The following is a 20,275-nucleotide window of genomic DNA, read 5'->3' as shown; positions in this document are numbered from 1 at the left end:
ACAAGTCACAGGTGGCGTATTTTAATAATGGATGTCATAATCTCTGAATAACTCATAGCAAATCTAAAACAATTGCTACACTTCACAGCTGCTTAGAGCGCTGTTTATAATTTCTCCTTCCTTGCCAGCATGTGATTAGGAAGGGGCATTTCAGAAACTACCGAACACTCTTGGTGCAAGCCAGCTGAGGTTTTGGCGAGCCTCTTCCACTAAATGTGCAGGGTCGTCAGTTCATGTAAATTAAGCTGAAAACCGTTTTGCACACATCCTTTGGGCTTCTTTTTTTTTTTTTTCTTGTTGAATGGCCACAACAGAATAATGGCTTCATTTTCAGGCTGATCTTCCTGAACCTTAGAGCAGAATCCCTCCTGCGAGGAGAGGCAGGCTGGGCAGGCTCCGTCCCGCGAACAGCGAGCCGCTGGAGCAGGAAGCTCTGTTTCCTGTGATTTGCAGGAATGTATTTCAAAACCGTCTGACTTTTTAATGGACTCTAGCTGCTTTCGAGTGCTCTGCTGCCAGGAGGCTCAGAAGAGCGCAGAACCCAGCGCTTGGCCACGCTGCCAGGTGAGCTGGGTGCTGCTGGAGGCACAGCAGCGGAGGCAGTGCCTGGCCGGGGGCCCTACGAGCCGTGTCCCACGCGAACCTGGTGGGACACGAGCTCACCCCTTTCTTGTACGAGGTCTACCCCCAGGTCCTCGCCCGTTCTGCACTGGATGTGGAGGAACACAACCCCTCTACCCCCCCATCATCTTTGCTTGACTCACTCGGTGATGTAAATCCGCAGGGAGGGCAGGCAAACGACCAGGGCAGCTCGTGCTGCCCCTGCATGCTGCTCCCCTAGGAAACACCTTCTGCCGTGATGCCGAAACACGGCTAGCGCACAAAAGTCACAGAGGTGCAAGGCAAAGATGATTTTAAAGCTACTTTTATCACCAGTATGTAAGCCTCCTTTTTGTTTATTTCTTAAGAGGGGTTATAGATAACTTGAAATTATCAGTTTAAGATGTGGTCTGTGTAAGAAGTGATATCTGCCCTAATATACATTACATATATATATATATATATATAAAGCATATCCTGACTAGCAGCCTCTGAAAGGGGCTCAGATGAGCACTGAGCTGCGGTAAGAGGAGATATCTTGAGCTTTAGTTCATGTCACAGCCTTACAAGTCAGTGAGGAATCTCTGATTTTATTGCTGGTGGGATCAAATTGCCAAATGTTATCACTGCAGTCACTTGATATTCTTTTATTTTAAAATATGCTGCTGATTTATTGAATACACATTACCTAAGGTCTTAGTAGTGCTTCAAAATCAAACATCTGCTAATTTGTTCCTGCTCTCTCTTGTAGATCTTGCTTACAAACTTGCCCCTTTCCTGTTCTTCTGAGTACCATTTTATTACCCTAGGTCAGCATCACTGCAAGAAGTTAATAAATCTCTCTTAACAGGCACTAATGTCCTCCTGATTGATTTCTGAATGAAGCACTACATGCGTATAGTATGTTAACCTTGAAGTCCAGCATCAACACCTCATTATTTTCAGCCTCTTGAACAGTTTTCAGGGGTTCCCTGTATCTGAAAAGCCTCGCTATTTTGTTCTGAAAAGGAAGAATGTGAGCCTGCTGAAGCTAATAAGTTAATTAATTAAAAGGGAAGGTAAAGAGAACATTGTATGCTATTACAAATTAAAAAAAAATAACAAATAATAATAATGATAAATAAAGACCTGAAGATTTTAATGCTAATTCCACAATTTTTGTGGTCTGTTCCATTATCTTGGAGTTCTTGGAGCTGGCTGTATGGAGATGTTTTTCTTTTTTTAAATAACGAGGGTCAGAAATTAATTCTAGTGCATTTTTTTTAATGAACTAATCCTGCAAACCATGAGGCTGGCTTAGAAAAACACACAGCAAATTCAAACAAAAACATCTTTTTACATGACCTTTGGGTTTTCAAGTGTTGGGGCTCACTATGAGTAGTCTTTTCCTAAAATTACATCCGTGTCTTGTTCCACTGCACAAGCAGGACAGAGGTGCACACGTGTCCTTGTGGGGATGTGAAAACTACGAAACCAGCTTCTGAAAACCAAAAAAGCCTTTTCTCATTTCTATTATTTTTAATAATGTTTTTCACAGGTTATTCCAAAGGATAGGACTTTGAAAAATGCACAAGACTCGGTTTTCCAAAGCTTTCAGTGAGAGTTGGTCACTGGGAGGCTGAGCAGTGGAGATAGCATGGTGCAGGAAAAACCTTCTGGTTCTCAGCACAGCTGGAAGGATTTGCATATTTTGGTGAATGGGCACTTTGCTATTTATAAACTGCTTTTTCTTGGGTGATGTTTTGTCTGCACCAGTTCAGTCAGCTTGCTCTTCTTCAGCTGCTGCTGTACCAACCCCAGCATCACTTTTTTCCTGGGAGCTGACAAGAAGTAAGGTCTGCTAACAAAATACGACTTGCTGTAGAAGTTACCTCTGAGGCCAGGAGCACACGATCATCCTCTCAGCGTGGGAAACCAAACACGTTTTACTCTTTGGATCCCACATCTCCGAGACCAAGACGTGTGCTGCTAAATCTGTATCTTTTTGCACCCAAAGCAGTAAAGAATTACGACTGCAGTCCTTTGCACAGCACACTGATCTCAGCTTCTCACCTGTGCCTTGGAAGATGATAGCAAATAGCTTCTGGAGGTTTGGGAGCCTTTTCCATAAACTTTGCCCAAATCTTTCAAGCATGAGGGATACAGAGGGAGTCCCAGGTCATGACAGCATGACTGAATATTTCATTTGTCGTTTTTGTTTTTTTTTTTTGGTGACTATTGCCATGACTATTGCCATTGTTTTTTCGGGTTCTTCAGCTGCCCCAAACCATCTTACATGAGAAACATGGAAAAACATCCTTTTACCAAAGTGCTCCAGCACCCAGTTAGATACCATCAGGTTTCGTTTACTGCCATGCAAGTAATGCTACCTGTGTCTCTTCTGGTCACGTTTTCTCTGGAAGTTTGTGGAAGTTTAAAAAATGATTAAATGTGGAAGACTGCCACAAGCTCTACTTGTTTTCAGCTGAAGGTGTATTAAATTAAAGCCAGGTCTAACTCTAAGAGGTCAAAAATCAACTTTGGGTAGGAAATTGGATTTATTTATTTTTTCAATTAAATATCATCAATGAGGTTGCAGAGTGATCATCTAAGAGAGGAGCAAGGGAAGGGAGAAACCTACGGCTGCAGCTGCCCGGGATAGCAGCGTGAGACCTCGCAGCCCTGGAAAGTCCCCTCACGTTTGTACTCAGAAAGAAACCATGCTCCTGAAAGGGAGGCTTTTCTTGGCAGCCTTGTAGAAGCAGTGAATGTATTAAGAAAATCCTGAGTGATTTATTTCTCTCATAGTACTACTACTTGCTGTTTGAATCGAGAGAACAGTCTTCCTGCTGCTTGAGCTGCAATCCAGCGTCATTAATAAATAGCATTGGTAAGAAAGAGAAGTGGCTAAATTGTCAGCTCCCATTTGGAAGCTGCCCTGATTAGAATATCCATTAGTATAAATTGTATTTTTATGGTTAACCCACTGTGCTAAATATGAAACTGCATTAAGCTATTATACTCTTTGTAGCCACGAAATTGAATTACCTGGTGCATCTGTTTAGTAAACTGTAAAACCTGAAGAGTTTGGCAATCATTATTATTTATTTTGTGCATTTTAACTCTTTCCTTTGACTAATGTGTAGGCGCTGTGGGGCTTTGGTTCACAGCAATACGCCCCTCTGCACTTAAACATAGTTGCAGAGAACTGAAAATTGGATTTTAAGAAAATTGCCTTTTTATCTTTTCCATGTGCAGTGCCATATCATTTATTTATTTATTTGTATTTACACTGTATGCTCCAATGCCAGAAGAATCAGAGTACTTTTTGTTTATATGAAAGCTGATACATTTAAAATGACCAAAAAACCCCTGTTTCAAATCTTCCTGCCTGTTCAGATCAATGTTGACGGCTCAGCTTATGGTGAATGACTGAATGCTTTCCTCCACCTGCTAACCAAGAGAATGAGTCGACCCTGCAACACCTGTCCACGTTGAAAAAGCCTCTTTAAATCTTCTGGCTCAGGTGGGAAGCAGGTTTCTCCTTAGAGCAGGGGCTCTGTGCCTGCAGGAGGGCAGCGGGAGCTGCTTTTGTCTGCAGGGAGGTTGGCGTGGGACCTGCGGCCGTGGTGGTGCCGTCCCCCTTGTCCTGCACGTGCTGGGCAGTGTGTGCTGCATCCGTGAGGTATTTGGGGCGGTGTTTGTGGGGTGAGGTGTTTGGGGGCAGTGTGTTGGTGCTGTGCCTGATCCCAGCACCGAGGGGCTCTGATCTGCCCTGCGCTTTCTGCCTCTTGCTGCGTGCTCCTGCCTGCTTCCCAGGCACAGCGCCGATCCTTGTGCCTCCTCTGAGGCTTGTACACCTACTTGTGAAATTCCCAGCCCTGCGAGCGTGTGAGTGCGTGGGCTGTCTGCTGGCAGTGAAGGTGCTTGGGTTTTTCCTCTGACCCTGAGGGGAAAAGCTTGTGACCTGGCATTGATTACCCTCGGGGCTCAGGAGCTGAGGGAAAAGATGCAAGATGCTTTTAGGTCCTGTGTATTTGAGAATGCTTGGGTCTGGTGCTGCCAGAACATCGTTCCTACCCTGATCTCTCTGTGCTTCTCCTTGTGCTGTCCTTGCTCCCTTTCCAGCTCTGTCGAGTGTCCAAGGACCCATGAGGGTGGTGGGAGAGGGCATCCTCTTTTTCCCTGTTTCGTGCCATCTCTTGCGTGGAGCAACAGTGAGCTTATAGGAATGGGTGCATGCTGCCTTAGATAAGGCTTGAGTGAATAATCCTGTCTGTGGGTTACAGGATAGGGGACTGGGAGTAGCAATGGTCTGTGCTGGAAGCAGCCAGAGCGAGAGCTGGGGGCTTGCTGCCGACAGTGCTACGGCAGGAAGCAAAAACAGCAGCGTCGGCTCCGTCCTAGCCTGAAATCCCCAGATGCCAGCAACTTCTTGAGATACTCACAATTCCTAAATTTGCACCAAACACAAACAAAAATGCTGACGGAGCCTGCTGATTTCACTGCTTAAAGCACAGTTTTACTTTCTTTTTTTCCTCCCTTCTCCTAAAGAGCTAATGCTTGATGCAGAGAGCTGGATCTGTCTCCGCTCCTGAATCATCAGTAGTATTGTTGCCTGCCCCAGCTGCAGGATGCCTTGCTGTCGATGATCCTGAGCCAGTTTAGACCCTCCTCTTGGAGCCTGGAGTGGAGAGCAAGCAAGTCTTTTTACCCTGCAGATAGACACTTCTGCACAGTGTGTGACGACTTGAATTCTTTCTGCTTTTAATTGGGCATCTCCTCGGAGCACAACCACGCTTCAGCCTTCTGTTCAGCCTTCTTTTGTGTAACTTTAGAGAAGGCAGGGGCAGCCTGGCTTTCTGGTGCAGCTGGGTGCTGTGAGAAGTGGACTGGGAGCAGTGGCTGAGCTGGCTCCTCTGGGTGATGCTGAACACGTGGTGTAATTCTGTGTCCCTTGGTGATGCTGCTTGTGTGTGTCCTAAGTGTAGAAGTTATACAGGGCAGTAATTAGTACTTGAAGGTTCAAACCGAAACAGGTGAAGTCACTTTAAGCCGTAGGTCCAAGCCCTGCTGGGGCAAAGAACAAGAAAACTGAGTGCAGACCTACCGGTGCGTAGAAAGCCCTTTGATGCATCTTCAAGAGCAGAGTGGTGTTTTCTTCTGAGGAGGTTTTTTAAGCTATGTTTTGTGGAGTAGAAATGTTTAGTATCCCATGCCAGAGTGGCCTTCGTTCTCTCTTTGGATGAGCAATATTCCTCTTGCCACTTGTTGATCTGCTGGGACACCGTGCCTCAGATGGATAACAAACCCATGGCGCAGGCACTGGAGGAGAAGAGTAGGAGAGCAGGCATGAGAGGTAACACGTGCTTGGGTGGCTGTGCTGTTTTTAATAGGGGAAACTAAACAACAACAAAAAATTTGATCAGTAAATATCAATTTTCTGCTGCATCTGCCTTTCCTGAAAGGATCAGCTGTAGTCCAGTGACTACCCCAATTAATAAAAATTACTGGAAAGATACAATATTTGGTTTGAATAGAGAACAAACAGTCTTGAGTACTAGATACATGTTTTCAGTTACCTGGGGCAGATGAACTCACTGCACTTAAATACAAAAAATGCAGCTCAAGCAATCTCACTTGCCGGTGGTTGTTTCTGTGATGTGCTGTAGACGGTTGCTGGATACCAAGTTTTGCAGGCTGGGGAAAAGTGGTAGATGGGATGTACTGGGGGTTTTCAATTCTAGCGCGGCTGCAGGTGCACGTGGGAATGTTGCAAAAGACAGTTTTCATAACTTAGTGTATCAAGAGAAAGCAATTCCAGGATGGGTCTAAAGCTGATTAGACAGCCATATCTGTGCAATAATTATCATCTCCTGTCAAAGTGGAAGTGTGTATGGAGGGGGGCTCTATGAGGTGATATCTACTATTTTAATTAATCGGAGCATGCTTATTAAATCTGCAGATGGCACAAAGCTGAGACGGGCCGTAAGGACATTAGAGGAAAGGATTAGAATTTAAAACAACAATGGCAAAATGGAAAAAAATCAGGAAGTAATTCAATAAGGGCAAAAATAAACTTCTAAACTTAGTCAGGAATGGGCACGCGCAGGAAGGATGGCTGGGGCACACCGGGGCCAGCAGCTGGGGTGTGGAGGCACTGGTGCTGTGCTGTGTGCGTGGTGCGGCATGAGGCTGTGAGATGCAGGGAGCTGACGTGCTCTGCTCATCATCAGGAGGAGGTTTTGGTGCCTTGAACTTAGCAATATGAGGAGCAGGTGGAGAGAGCTTAGAGGAAAAATCGCAGACATGATTAGAGGGGTGGGAAACCGGACTTGCAAGGAAAGATGGGGAATGTTTGATCTACTAAAAAAAAACTGACTTTTTTTTGTACTTAACATCTTTCATGTAAGAAGATTGATGCCATTTTGAAGGGCAAGGATAAGCTGGGCATGATCTGACTCTTATAGCAAGTCTTGAAGTGATGGGAAATGGTGGCTAGGCATTAGGAATATAAAGTTTCTGTAACTCTTGTTGTAAAAATAAAGGCACCTACTATGAGAACTGGGTGTCAAAGAGGGAAAAGTAGTACCCTGCTTATTTCTATACTTATTTCATTTGCAGAACTTGATTTAAAAAACAGTGTAGTGCTGAAAGAATCACAGAATGTGCTTTTGCTGTTGGATGGGTTTTCTGCTTCATCCTGGCTGTAACCTACAGCTCTCCATGTGTTTCTTTGACCTTTTGCAAGCACGCTGCAGTCTTGCACGTGTGGGAGATCTGCTGCTTCCTCCCAAATTGGTGAACAAATTCACTATTTAGTCTGTGGGCCAGCATTTCCCGTCTGGAAAATGGAGATGATAACAGAAGGAAAAGAACAGAAATCCATTAATATTTTATAAAGCATTCAAACAACTACAGCAATGAGTGCCATAGAAAAGCCTCTGAGGAAATAAACAGATTTCTGTCTTCAGAGCAGATGTTGAAATAATTATAGTAAATAAGGCACAAGGCCACACACTGAACAGCGAGAACAGAATGGGCTGCTGAATTGCTGCTCACTGCCTGCGCAGCACCGCTTCTGCACACCCAGGGAGGCAGAGGGCCCGCGGAAAGCAGTGATCTCAGGAAAGGCTGCAGCAAAATTCATGGGTACAACAAGGTTAAGTTTGGGCAGGAGAATGTGTTTTTCATATTTCTGAACTTCAGAGTGCTTGACTTTATGATCCTGGTAATCACGTAATGTACATCATAAGGTAAACTCCGGCACAGGGGAAAAACAGACTGTAAAGCTGGAGTGAAAAATCTGTTTTAAAGAAAATATCGCTTTTAGAAGGCAAGATGAGATGCATTTTAACAAAGATGGCGTATATGTTCAGAATAGACTCTTAACTGACAGTAATTTTTTTGCCCTCTGAAGGCCTGCTAGAACACACCAATATTACGGTGCTCATAGAAGGTCTGGGGCATCCAGATAGCATAAAGTAATTGTTGATGATAGTTCATCTTTGTTACGTTTGTGACTCCAGGAACAGTTTGTTCAAATATTGGATGTTTCTACCACTTCCTTGACCCTCCAAAACCTTGCACAAGCTCCATCTTAATGGATAACAACTATATGCCTGTGCTTTAGCAAAATTTCAGGGTCTATTCTGTAGTGAATCCCTATCACTTCTGCATTAACTTAAATCCACAGTGAGGGTGAAAAAGGAAAACAAACCTATATGAGTTTATGAATATCTTGCTCATGCTCACTGTTTAAATACAATAGAAGCCATTTGATCTTTAGATGTAAAGACATTAGCCAACTCTTTTCTTGAAGGTCTGGTGAGAAGTCACTTAGCCCAGTTCTGTGCAGTCCATATGAACACAGAATTCAGACGTGGAAAATCCACGCTGAGCCTTGCTCACCCAGAAGCTCAGTTTTTCAGCAGAAACACTTCAAAGTTGTGAGCTTTCAATGTGGGGTCTGCAGCAAGTGTGGCATCAAAGACTGGTAGAGATGGCTATTTCAAATGGTGACTACATTAATACTTTAGCAACTTGATTTCTAAGGAATAAATTAAAGACTTGCATATTGAAATTCACAGAGTTGGTTAAATTCCTCTTTTCCTTTTTCTTCCAAATTTTTCCCCCCATCCTTGAGTAGTAATTCATGTTGTGGAGGTGCATCATGATTCTGGTGGGTTCGAGACAAAAGCTGAAGGTACAAGTTTCTGACATTGCTGGCCTTGCTCTGTGTTGCATTTGTCACGTGAAGGTTGTCCTGGAAATTTACAGGCTTTGATCTTCTAGGGGGGGAAAAAAAATAAAAAATGAACAGCCCAGATGAGGTGTGGTTTCCTAGGGGTTTGCATCCTTTGGATGCTAAATAATTCATGATGTTCCTGTTGCAGTGACCCCTGCCGTGTCCCGTATGTGGTGCTATGTGCTGGGGTGACCTGCGGCCTCACGCACAGTCTATGTGGTTGGCTCGTGCTGATGGGCTCTGCTTGGTTGCCATCACCAGCCCCGCGGCCTCTTGCAGACTTTTTGCTGTGTTGAGGAATTTGTCTGCCTCCATCTACACTAAAGCTGTTTTCCCCAGCTTTCATGCCTCTCCTTCATAGGGTCACAATTCTGATGCTCGTAACCATGCTTTGAATTTTGTTGCAGTTAGAATGCACAGAAGTGGTTGCATAAACCTTGTTTCCATAGGAAACTTTGCTAATAAATACGGCAGTGCAGAGCAGTCTGAAAAGCCACCAGGAACACGAACCCACAGTTGAATTCTGCGTTTCCCTGCTGTTGGAGGGACTCGCTCAGGTTCTGCAATGCACACCCACGTGTTGGGGCACGATCGTGCCTTGGGCTCCCAGGTTCTGTAATGCCAAGTAATAACGAACAGAAGAAATGCAGGGGCTTTGAGATTTGCCTCCTGGGTACATATACTACATAAACAAAAATGCAGACAACCAAAAAAAAAAAAAGGCCAGAAGCTCTATAATTAAAACGGTACTAATCTAGTGCTTGCTTACCTCTTGGACTTGGCTTTGTTTTGCTGCCATTAGGGATGTATATATGCACATGTATACTGCTAGCAGCTCTTTTTCCTTTTTCAGCACCTGTCTCCTTCCTGCTTCAGCCACCCCAGTGCAAGTGTGCTGCAGACGTGCTCAGCTGGTGCACGGAAGGGACAAGGCTCTTGGTTCATGCCCCAGCTGTCCTTGTGTTGACCCCAGCAGCTTCTCATTATTCTGGTGTGCTGAACCAAAATGCAGTGTTACTTCCTTTTTTCACATGTGGACTTACTTTCCCTGTTAGTCTGGAAAAGAGCAGAGTGGGCTGAGGGCTGTCCCAGCTGCATACCACCTCCTCCCGTTTTAGACCTAGACTGACACCACTGTGGTCAGGAAAACTTTTGGTTCAGCAACGCAAAGCCTTCCTCTGATCTCTGGAGTGTCTTGGGCTTTGGAAAATGTCTCTCTGGTTCTCTGGATTTAGCTACATCAGCCTGTTCCCAGTGCTGTCCCCAGCCTGCGGGTGGTTACGCTTCCCTGCAGCCCCTCCACTAGTACTCAAAGGACGCTTCAGTAAGTTAATCGGCTGACAGCACAGAACATGCAATATTTTTCTGATAATTTCTCTTAATTCAGATTTCCCTATACTTAGGGGCATTGAATACAAGTACCCAGATTTTGAATATCATCATCCTCTATTTTAACTTGCAAAAAATGAACCTAATAAAGAGTGATAGTGGCATTATTGAGATCTCTGGTATTACGTAGGGCTTTGTGCATTGTCTTTGTTAGATATAATTAGCACTTTGTGCACACATCAGATGGTGGTTGAATAGAAGTACTCATTTAACCCTTCAGCTTCCACATCACATCTTTCTGTGTGCCTTGGAATGACAATATTGGAAACAGGCAGAGTTCCTGGTTTCAATCAAAAGCACCAAGTGCAGGCTCTGCTTTTGATGTGTAAAGCAGGCTGTAGTGAGGCTGATGCTTGCTTAATGGTTTTGTATTGATTCCAGCGCTGGGTCTAGTCTATCTCTTCTGTCTTTGTACTGCATCTAGCAACGATGCTGCGAGCTTAAATGTCTCCAGCAATACACAGAGTGCTTCAATTGAGTTTTTTAAAGTAGACCAGTTGGGGTATATGCAGGATGATGGTAGCTTGGAGAGAAGCTGGCGCTCTTCTGCAAAATGTAAGCTTTTTTTTTTAAATAGGAAAAGCCCTCCTGATGTTCCAGGTGCTTTGCTTTCTCTTCAGAGAGGAGGATTTTAGGGTTGAATCAATCTATAAACATGAGCTTCAGACTGAGCAAAGCACAGTCTGGATGAGCAGGATGGGGCAGGGCATGGTACCACTCCTCCACCGCATCCACCGAGCTGTGCCCAGGTGAGATTTTGGCAATGAGCATGTCTGGCATCCTTTGCTTACCTGGGGGGCTTTCCCAGAGGAAAACCCAATGGAGTGGCATAAGCTGGGGTTGGAGAAACAAATGAAGATGCTTAAACCTGAGCAACTTTTCGTTGGGTCATCCTTGCAATAGGCTTCAGGGAAAGCGTATTCAGTGGAGCAATAGAGGCAGCGATGCCAAGAGCTAGAACACTTTTGTTTCTTGTTCCTGCCTTAGCTTAGCCTCAGCACAGGGTGCCTTTGCTTCTCCTGGACCTACTGACATCAGGAGAAAACCCTGCCTGGGTTGTGAAGGGCATGGTGTGCATCAGGCAGCTCTCCCGTGCAGATGCACGATGTGCCTGGCGAGGTGAGCCAAGCCTCGTGCTGTCCTTTCCAACAGGCTTATGACAAAATGGAAAGTGAATTTTTGTTTTCCTCCATTGCCTGGCTCAAATCTTAAAAGGGGTGTTTTTGTATGAAATTGAAAACCAATTTGCATACTTCATTTTCTTTACTCTCACAAGTCCAAACAGATCCTTCCCCCACACCCTCTCTCTCTAGACATCTGTTACTGGATTTCTCCTTTTGTCCTTACTAAATCTTCAGCCTGCTGCATGAGTTTCTTCAGCCTGCGGGGTGTTCCCAGCAGAGCACGGGGATCCCAGGCATCCGGACGCACGACCCCATCCCACCAGCATCCGCTCCGGCTGGGATCGCAGCCCTGCACCCTTCGAAGGGCCCTGACTTTCTGCTGCTCCTTTTGATCTCCGTTAATAATGGCTGAAAATAGCACCAAGGGGCCCTCCCCCTTCCTCCTGCTTTGTTCATCTCATTGCTATTAAAGAAAGTTGAGACTCTTATTGGAATATGTCACGGGTTTATCTTTTATTTATTCATCGCATGCATCTTTGCATAGGAGGAGGTGGCACTGTGCTTTTAAAAAAAGAAAGCAGGAGCTATGCATGCTCTGCCCCAGGTTTTATGCAAATATGTATATTTTTATGCCAATTTGCAGTCAACTGTCTGTCTTGCTAGAGAAAAGTGGCGAGCCTGGCCGTGAGCCAGTCCTTCTGCCTGCCGTGTGCAGGGAAGGGGCTCCCATGGGTGCTGTGCCAGTGCTGGAGCATCGCTGGTGCAGGTGCTCGGGGTTGGGGCTGCTGGCCCATCAGATGGGAGGGTCGGTGAAGCCCCAGGCAGGGAATTATTTCCTCCTTGCATATTCCCCTCTGCCTGCTGCTGGGGTTTGTCTTGGCTAGATTGCTCTGCACCAGGATGTTCTGTGCTCGTGGCTTGGTTGCAATTCCATCCCCTGGCTGTCCCCAGCCCCAAAAGGCAGCAATAGCCGGAACAGAAGGGAGATGGGATCTGCCCCTTGCAGCCCCCCCCCCAGTGCTAATTTCTCCCTTTATCAGCGTTTTGTACCTCTGAGCCTTGCTAAAGCAATTGGTAAGAGGAGCCGCCAAGAAATCTGAGGCACGCGGGTCTGAGCTGCTGCAGGAAGCACTGAATTATGTGCGAGGCTGGAAGCCTTGCAGCTGTCCTCGACATGGGAAAAACTTTCCATAAACATTTCTGGATGTGTTGGGCTTTTTAAATGAGATTTATTAAAGAAAAAAAAAAGATAAATTAGAGCTGGGGGATGCCCGTTTAACTGGAAATGCTGATAATCTGTGTCAAGTTATAGTTTGCATCAAGTATTTAAAATAGCTACTGTGAAGAAATCTGAATGATGTCTTTTAGTTTTAAAACATTAAAAATATTTCTCAAGCGATAAGAGTTATCGTAAGTGTTGGAAGCCAGCTCAAGCTTACTGCATACGTGCTTTCATATTTATTAAATCTGCGGTGGTGGGGGTTAGTGTCTATTAATGAGCGCTGGGGGAAGTTCTGAAAAGTTTTTTTTCAAATTCCGTGCTGCAAACCTTTCACTATTGCCACTTTTGTTTTCAATTTAGCTTGAATACTTGGGAAGGTTTTCTGTTTTATTTGGATTTCTTCACGCAAAACTGAGCAAATGGCTAGGAATTACAAAAAAACAAGCAAGCGTGTTCCAGTCCACAATTGAAAACACGTAGGGAAGGATGCACAGCTACCTCCCCAGAGTTTGAGTCAGGCTCTCAAAGCCCTTTTCTTGTCTAAAGGTCTTTGAAAATCTCCAAAAACACTTGTGCAGGCTGGGAATTTCAACTTCTTTTCAATTCCATGGAATTTCACTATTTATGTTTTTAGGTACTTTTTTGAAACTCCTGGTAGGTGCTTTATGAGCATCTGAGGGCACATAAATATATTTGAAAATCATATATTAGCCTGGAAGTCAGCTCACCAACTACTGTTAATCTTTCCCTCGTAGAAGTTGCTTGGTTTTGTATGCAAGATATTTGGATAATTCTTTCCAGCATATTTTAAATTTGATTTTAATTAAATGACAAGAAAATAATATCGTTTTTGTTTTCAACTGAATTCCAGTTTCAACTGAGTTTGACAAAAATTACTGAATTGTAAATATGTCATTCTGTATTTCCTAGAATAAAAAAGCATGTAAAAAATTAGGACTTTAAATATAGGTTCAGACTACAAGAATGTGGGCTATAATTATGTGACAATACTTAAAGAATATTTTGTGTTCCCTAGGTAGCAAAATACCGAATTAAACATGAAGGCTAAATTACTGTATTCTCACTGCTACGGCAGTCGACAGGCATCTGTCCGTCTTCAGCAAAATAGTTAAAACCAGATAAAAATCACCTTTTAAAATTAAAATTTCTTGTGGTTTTAAATTGTGTTTGAAATTGTTGTGTTAATTATGGCTACTCTGAGCTTGGTGTAAATTACAGGGCAGGAAAGGTGATTTGCCTGAATTCTGTTACAAAATACTTGCGTTATGCTAACAAAGCACAACGCTTGGGCAAGACCAGAGCATCAGGTAAACAAATGTAACGCGATGGCTGCGTGCGATGATAGAAGTTAATGTCCGCGTTTTGGAGGAGGCTTAACCTTGTCTGGTGTCAGGCCGTGGGTAAAAGAGAAGCCCAGGTCTGAACGTAACTGATGTGGGTGAGGGAAACTTCGCAGGAAGAAGTTCTGAAGGCAGTTGCAAGGCAGCAGCAGAAGTGCCTGGCGAGGATGCTGCTTCCAGCCTGCACCTGCATTGCTTGTCAAGAGGAGTTGCAATAGTTCATGGTAACAACGAAGTTGGAGCTATTTTTCCATCTTTCTTTACACTTAATAATGGTAATAAAACCTCGGGTACTTTTTATGGACTTAGAAACAAGAACCTATTCCTTGAGCATCTCTCTGACCCTTCAATAACCTGTTCTTGACCAGTAGTGCTCTTGGTGGTGAGAAGGGAGATCAGCAGGACCCCAGTGCAGCTCTGCTGCATTGCAGCTACTTAGGGTGGGGTGGGTGAGCAGTGAAACACTGCGTGACGAGCCCCCAGGCCCCAAGGTGCTGGCACCACGGTGTTCTTCCAGCTCCAGCGATCATGCTCTGGATCCAACGGGATCTGGGGGAAGCCCGTGGAGGGAAGGTCCTTCTCTGCAAGCAGACCCAATAGGATGCCGCAGACAGAAAATCCCCACGGCTGAAGGAACAGGAGATGTCACAGCCGGTGTGACATCTCCTGAGCTGGTTAATGGTGGGCTAGAGCTAGGTTAAAGGTTGGACTGGATGGTTTCAGAGGCCTTTTCCAACCTGAACAAATCTATGATCTTCCAGCACAAGCAGTCCCTGCCATGCTACATCCAACCTCTCCTCCAACCCAGGTGGGCACGGAGCATCCCTGCCTGGTGCCTCCTGCAGGCAGGAAAGCCTCGGAGCCTCCCTGCTGCTCTTCTGGCTGGCAGCAGCTGGCTCCTCTCTGCTCCGGTGAGATCTTCCCTCTGGCCACTACAGAGCTTTGAAAAGCAGAGGTCAGGAGATGCTGTATTGCTTTTATTTATTGAGGGGTTTAAATTAAATGCAGGTTTTGTCCTTTTCTGTGCCTTGTACAGAAAGGAAAATTCCATGTCTTTACCTTAGTCTAAATCCTGCCCTGTTGAAAATTGCCTTTTAGGCATGGCTAGAATACAGTTTTCTGTGAATATCTGGATGTACTGCAGAGATGGGCTCAGAAGCTGACTAGCCTACATTAAAATAAAGCCACCCACCAGGAACCTTGTACTTTTGCCAGACACTTGGGTTGGTCCATGCAGGACAACTTTGGGATGATATTTCTGCATGTTATTAAAACCTTGTTAATGCTGATATTGAACTATCCCTTCCTCTTACTATTTCTGAGTGTTTCAATTGTATTAAAGGTTATGTGAATGCGATATGGAGGGGAAAAAATTCCAGTGGGGAAAAGGAGGAAACTGACTTGCATCCTGCCTGGGCTGTAAGTGAAAATTAAACTGAAATTTCCCCAGGTGAGAGGCCAGCAGGGTGCCTGCACAGCTGAGCATGGCTGGGCTCTTTTCCTCTCCTTGTAACACAGCTGCTACCTGAGGTCAGGGCAAGGAAGCAGAACTGGAGTTTCCTTTTCTATAGGTATGCCCATGTCTGCCTAGATGTTTCTATTGCTGTTTTGGTGTTGACTAACTGCTGGAGCATGAATAAGACTTGGATGGCTGGGGCAAGGAGGGGAAAGGAAAAAATCAGACAGTACCTGTAATGTTCATAAAACTCCAGTGTTATTTTAAGTGCTAGTAAAGGCACCAGATGGGCAGCAAAGTCCTGTGTGTACCCTCCAATGAATGTGCCTCATCTCTGCTTTGGAAGAGCACGTGTGTCCCAGAGGGGTCTCATCGGGTAGAAACCCTTGGGTTTGCCCCATACCTGGTCAGTGTGGGGCATTTAGCAGCAGTCCTGGCTCCTGGGACAACTGAGGACCACAAATTGCTGATCAAACTGGCAGCCACCAGAAGTATAACCGCCCTGCAAGAAATCAGCCCGAGCTGTAGACGTTGACCGAGGTTTTCTGGGCTGCCTTTCTAACTGCAAGCACGGTTGAATACAATATAGAAACATTTCTGAAGCTCATTAATAAAATAGTGGAGAGATCATTAATAGGATCTCCTCTAGGAAAGGTGCTTTAATTTTGGAGACATAGCATACAGAGGGTATGCTGTGTTTCTTCCTTCACACCTCCTGGTAAATTAATATTTCAGAGCCCTGCAGACTTGGTGGCTTCTGGGAGTAAAAACAAGCTAAAATCATTGTTTCAGGTTAGGAGAAACGCTGTATGTTGGAAATTAAAATACTTCCTCTGTGGTTTGCATATAATGTGTAGCTTATTTCTTCCTGACATCCATGAAAACGAAGGCTCCAGTCACTATATTTAAATTGCATTATTTAACTGAATTAGATGGGCAACTCATTCCTCTTGGAAAGTGCCAGATCGAGAGCAGTCTTCAGTGGCACTGGACCTCCCTGGGCAGGTTCTGTACCTCTTGCGTTGCTTTGGGAGATCTTGCCCTTGTTTTGGGGTCTGAGGAAGCAGTGCTTCAGACCCATGGCATCGTTCTTCAGCTCAGGAAATGTAGATAAGCTTTTTTTTTTTGTCATCACACATTGAACTGTGCCTGGTGCTCTTTGCATGTGTATTTTTAAAGGAGTTGAGGATTTCTTCGAGGATATTAGTAGTATATCTATTAATGGTTAGCTATTCCATAAATATCTTCCCTCCACCTGATCCTCCTGCACAAGCTTCTCTATCTCAGCATCTTCCAAACACTCCATAAATCATTTAACTACCATGCCAGCATGCACAACTTGGAGAATGATCTCTACCGAAGTCACACATACACAAGTTTGTTTAAAAAAATAAGCATAAAACACTCTCTGGTAGTACAATGGATTAGGTACTAAACTACATTTCTGGAGGCCTTGCTTTGTCTGACTTGAAGCCTTCTCCGTGGCAAGGAGCCATCAGGTCTGTATGGAGAAAGAGGGCGGCAAGACATGATGAACCAAGCTATTGATCCCGGTTTCTCTTCTGGCCTGAGAAGGGGTGAGCAGGGCTCAGCAACCCACCCGCAGGTACCCCAGGCCTGACCCTTATAGGGGTACCTGTTAGGTACGGGTGTTGCACCAAGGGGTGCCACTGGGTGATGGCCAGCCCAAGGTTTGGTACCAAAGCCCATCTCAGATCTGGGTGCTGTAGCCTGAGTGTCTTGGCGAGGCTGAGCCTGAAGCTGTAACGTATTGCATAATGTATTTATAACACATGTATTGACAGCTATGAACAACTGCTATTTCTCACTTTCTTGTGGCACGCTCATTTCAGCCTGATGTCAATACAGGGCACTTGTGGGAGAGCAGACAGACTTCTTCCTTTCCCTTTTTTTCTACGGTACTTTATCTGTTATGAGTGAGATTTCGGTCGGCAAAATGTTTGCAATGATGACATCCTGGAGAATAGATATATCAAAAAAAAAAAAAGAAAGTCCAGGAATAATCTTCCTGTTCCAGACTGGTCTGCAGCACCGAGAAGTTAACGAAAGCAAACTTGGGAATTGCACGCTGAGCACATTTTCTGTGGAATTAGTGAGGAAGAAGCCCATGAGGTCAATTGAGTAGAAATGCGAGTTAAGACAAAACAGTTCTAAATTAGTAGCTGTCAGGAGAGAGCTAGTTTGGCAGAAAACTTTAAACTGGAAGGAGTCTTAGCCAAGAAAGAGTTGCTAGTAGTCTTATTAGCACATGAGCAGAGGCTTTCATTAAAGGCATTTTTTAACAGGGGGAAGGATTAAATAATCTTTTCTCAAATTTCTGAGGAGTTTCAGGGTCAGATTTCTGCCCCAGACTAGGGGACATCTCAAAACACAGATGAAATGCAAAAGATCATGTGGAACATCCATAAATGAGTGGTTTTGGAGGCTGAGGTTTAAAAAAGAAGCCAAGATGGGTAAAGTTGTGCTTTAAATGACTGCAGAAGAATATACAGAATTGAAGCATAGTCATCAAACCAAACCTACTCTCTAAAATACCTGACTCCTTTGGGAGTCTGCATTAATATTCATTGGCAGCACCTTTAATTGCAATAGGAAATCAGGTTAGTGATGATATTGCTGGGAGACATAGCGGGCTGGTTGTCTTGACTTGCGCGCATGCTGCCAGTCATAACTTCTGCAAAATGGGTGCAAAACGCAATTTAAGAGCAGATCGGTGTTCTCATTCACTTCTTGCATACTCGGGTGCTGTCCAAGTATGTGAAGAAGAGGGCCCGTGAGGAGAAACAAGGTTCTTCAGGAGAGCTGGGGCCAGACCACAAATTCTTGTGGTGCCTGGTAGTGAAGGCGAGGAGGTGCGTACAGGGGAGGAGGGAGGTCGCTGAGTGAGAGATTGAGCACCAAGGCTTCACTGAGGCCATTAAATCTTCCAGTCCCTTGTCCAGTGGATGACAGGCTGTTATGGGGCACTTGGATGCTTTGCCTCTAGGTCAAAGACTTTGATTTCACAGGTGATACAGCTGTCTTCTGTCCTTCTGTCCCCTGAGCTGTAGTGCTGTCAACTATCGATGCTTGCACAGCAGCAGCCACGCAAGAACTTGCTTCCATGAGATTTTTTGCGATAAAACCCTTTTCCCCCCTCAGCTTAGCAGCCACATTAAAAACCGATGCTACCCCCAAGGAGAAGCCCCTTGTGTGGCCAGGGTAGGGAGCGAGGCTGCCCTGCGCGGTTCAGATGTGCAGGCATAAATCAGTTCAGACCAGTTGGGATGCTGCAGCCCCAGACGCATGTCACTTGATGAGGTGACAAATAGCTGGCTTATCCCAGCAAAGGCCAGCCAGGCTGTGTGTGCTCGTGGTCAGATGGGCTGCAGAAGTATATATTTGTTTCACAAGGTCTTGAAAATATAAGTCTGAGAAGCCCAAAAGGCAAATCGAGGCAAGTGAAGCTCGGCATCCACATGAGACTGTTGCTTCTGGGTATGGTGGCACGTGGGGTTGGGAGCAGCGAGCCTGCTGCAGTGGCCACCTGCTGTGTGCTTTTTTGCTGAATAGCACATGTTATGTACATATGTGTGCATCTGTGTATACATACTTGAGTGTGCACGTAGAACTGCCTGTGCTGGAAACCATGTTGTAAGGAAACAACTGTTGAGGGGCTGTGTGTTGAGGAAGCAGTGGGGGCATCATGGGGACGTATCAGGCAGTGCCCAGGCTGCTCTTGTTGGCAGCAGCTGAAGGAGAAAGAAACCCAAATTTTTGCCGTCCATGGATGGCCTGAGGTGGAGAACGGCATTTTTTTTTTTTGTACTGAGCATCCATGCGGTGTTCATGAAAACGTGCCAAAGCTCTCCTGGGAGAGAAGTGGCTGAAAGAGGAGTGGGAGCAGTCCTGGCCAGTGCAGATGCAGACAGAAATAAATGAAAAACATTTGAATGGGTGTGTTGCTGGAGTAAAGTGGCATTTTAATCATTTAAGTCTACATTTTTCCTTGTATCAGACAAATGCAACCATTGTTTTTTTGCTAGTGGGACAGGAGTAGAAGGAGAGGAGTGAGGCATGCTTCCGAAGTTTGTGTCTAAAATGTCATTTGGTGTGATGTTTTGGTCATTTCTATTTGGGGTTGGTGGCATTCCCCAGGAGGCAATGCTGGCAGCATCAGGCTGCTCCCTGGAACAAATGGAGTGTCCTCAGCTGCCTCCTGGGAGCAGCAGCAGGTTGGGGTTTTGTATGAGGATGTTTGTGCAGCAGGTGCTGGAGCGAGATGTTGAGATTATTGGGACCTTGAGGTTGTAATGGATTTCCCTCTGTGATAGATGTTCATCACGTAATGGGAAGCATTTATTAATATATTGTATTATTATATATTAGGGAATATTAATATAACATAATAATTATAATAAATAAATAATAAACAAATAATAATAAATAAATAAATAAAATGATAATAAATATAATATTATTATATATTAGGGAATTAGATGTAGGTGTTTTAAAAAACATCCATGTCTTAAACATCCACGCATACGATGTGCTGAGAGTGCACTGTGCTTTTAATCTGCTTTGAGATTCCCTTTCTGACAGAGCACAGAAACTCTCTGAAGCACCCCAAAAAATCAGGAGGAGATGTTTTCCAATTTCACTGCCCCAGACTGCTGAGGAATGGCTCATGAGCTGCTCTGGGAGGGATTACAGGGGCACAGGAGGGGGAAGGTGGGTGCTGAAAATACCGTCTGCGGAGCACGGTGTAAAACTGTTCTGGGAATATAAAGTGCAAGGTGAAACTTTTCCTGGGGTTGGCTGCGACTCTGTGCTGTGGTTTTAGTGAAGCACCACTTTTTGCAAGATTCTGGTTAAAATTTGAAGCTGTGCGTCTGT

The 20,275-nt window shown here is 44.8% G+C and overlaps 1 protein-coding gene across 5 annotated transcripts in view; it reads left to right on the top strand.

The window, feature by feature from the left end:
• Positions 1-4,107: 4,107 nt before the first annotated feature.
• Positions 4,108-20,275, top strand: part of HIVEP3 (HIVEP zinc finger 3) — a 292,513-nt gene continuing 276,345 nt past the window's right edge. For 4 of the 5 annotated variants that reach the window (XM_066982758.1, XM_066982757.1, XM_066982752.1 and 1 more), the window contains exon 1: positions 4,108-4,264. The gene's annotated coding sequence lies outside the window, so the exon portion shown is untranslated. Of the gene's footprint in view, positions 4,265-5,799; positions 5,939-20,275 lie in introns of those variants that run through there. The other variant, XM_066982755.1, reaches the window with a different exon arrangement.

Source organism: Anser cygnoides, chromosome 24 (assembly GCF_040182565.1).
Source record: "Anser cygnoides isolate HZ-2024a breed goose chromosome 24, Taihu_goose_T2T_genome, whole genome shotgun sequence".
Classification (NCBI taxonomy): Eukaryota; Metazoa; Chordata; class Aves; order Anseriformes; family Anatidae; genus Anser; species Anser cygnoides.
Note: the sequence above shows the minus strand (reverse complement) of the source record. Positions and strands in the feature narration are given on the sequence as shown.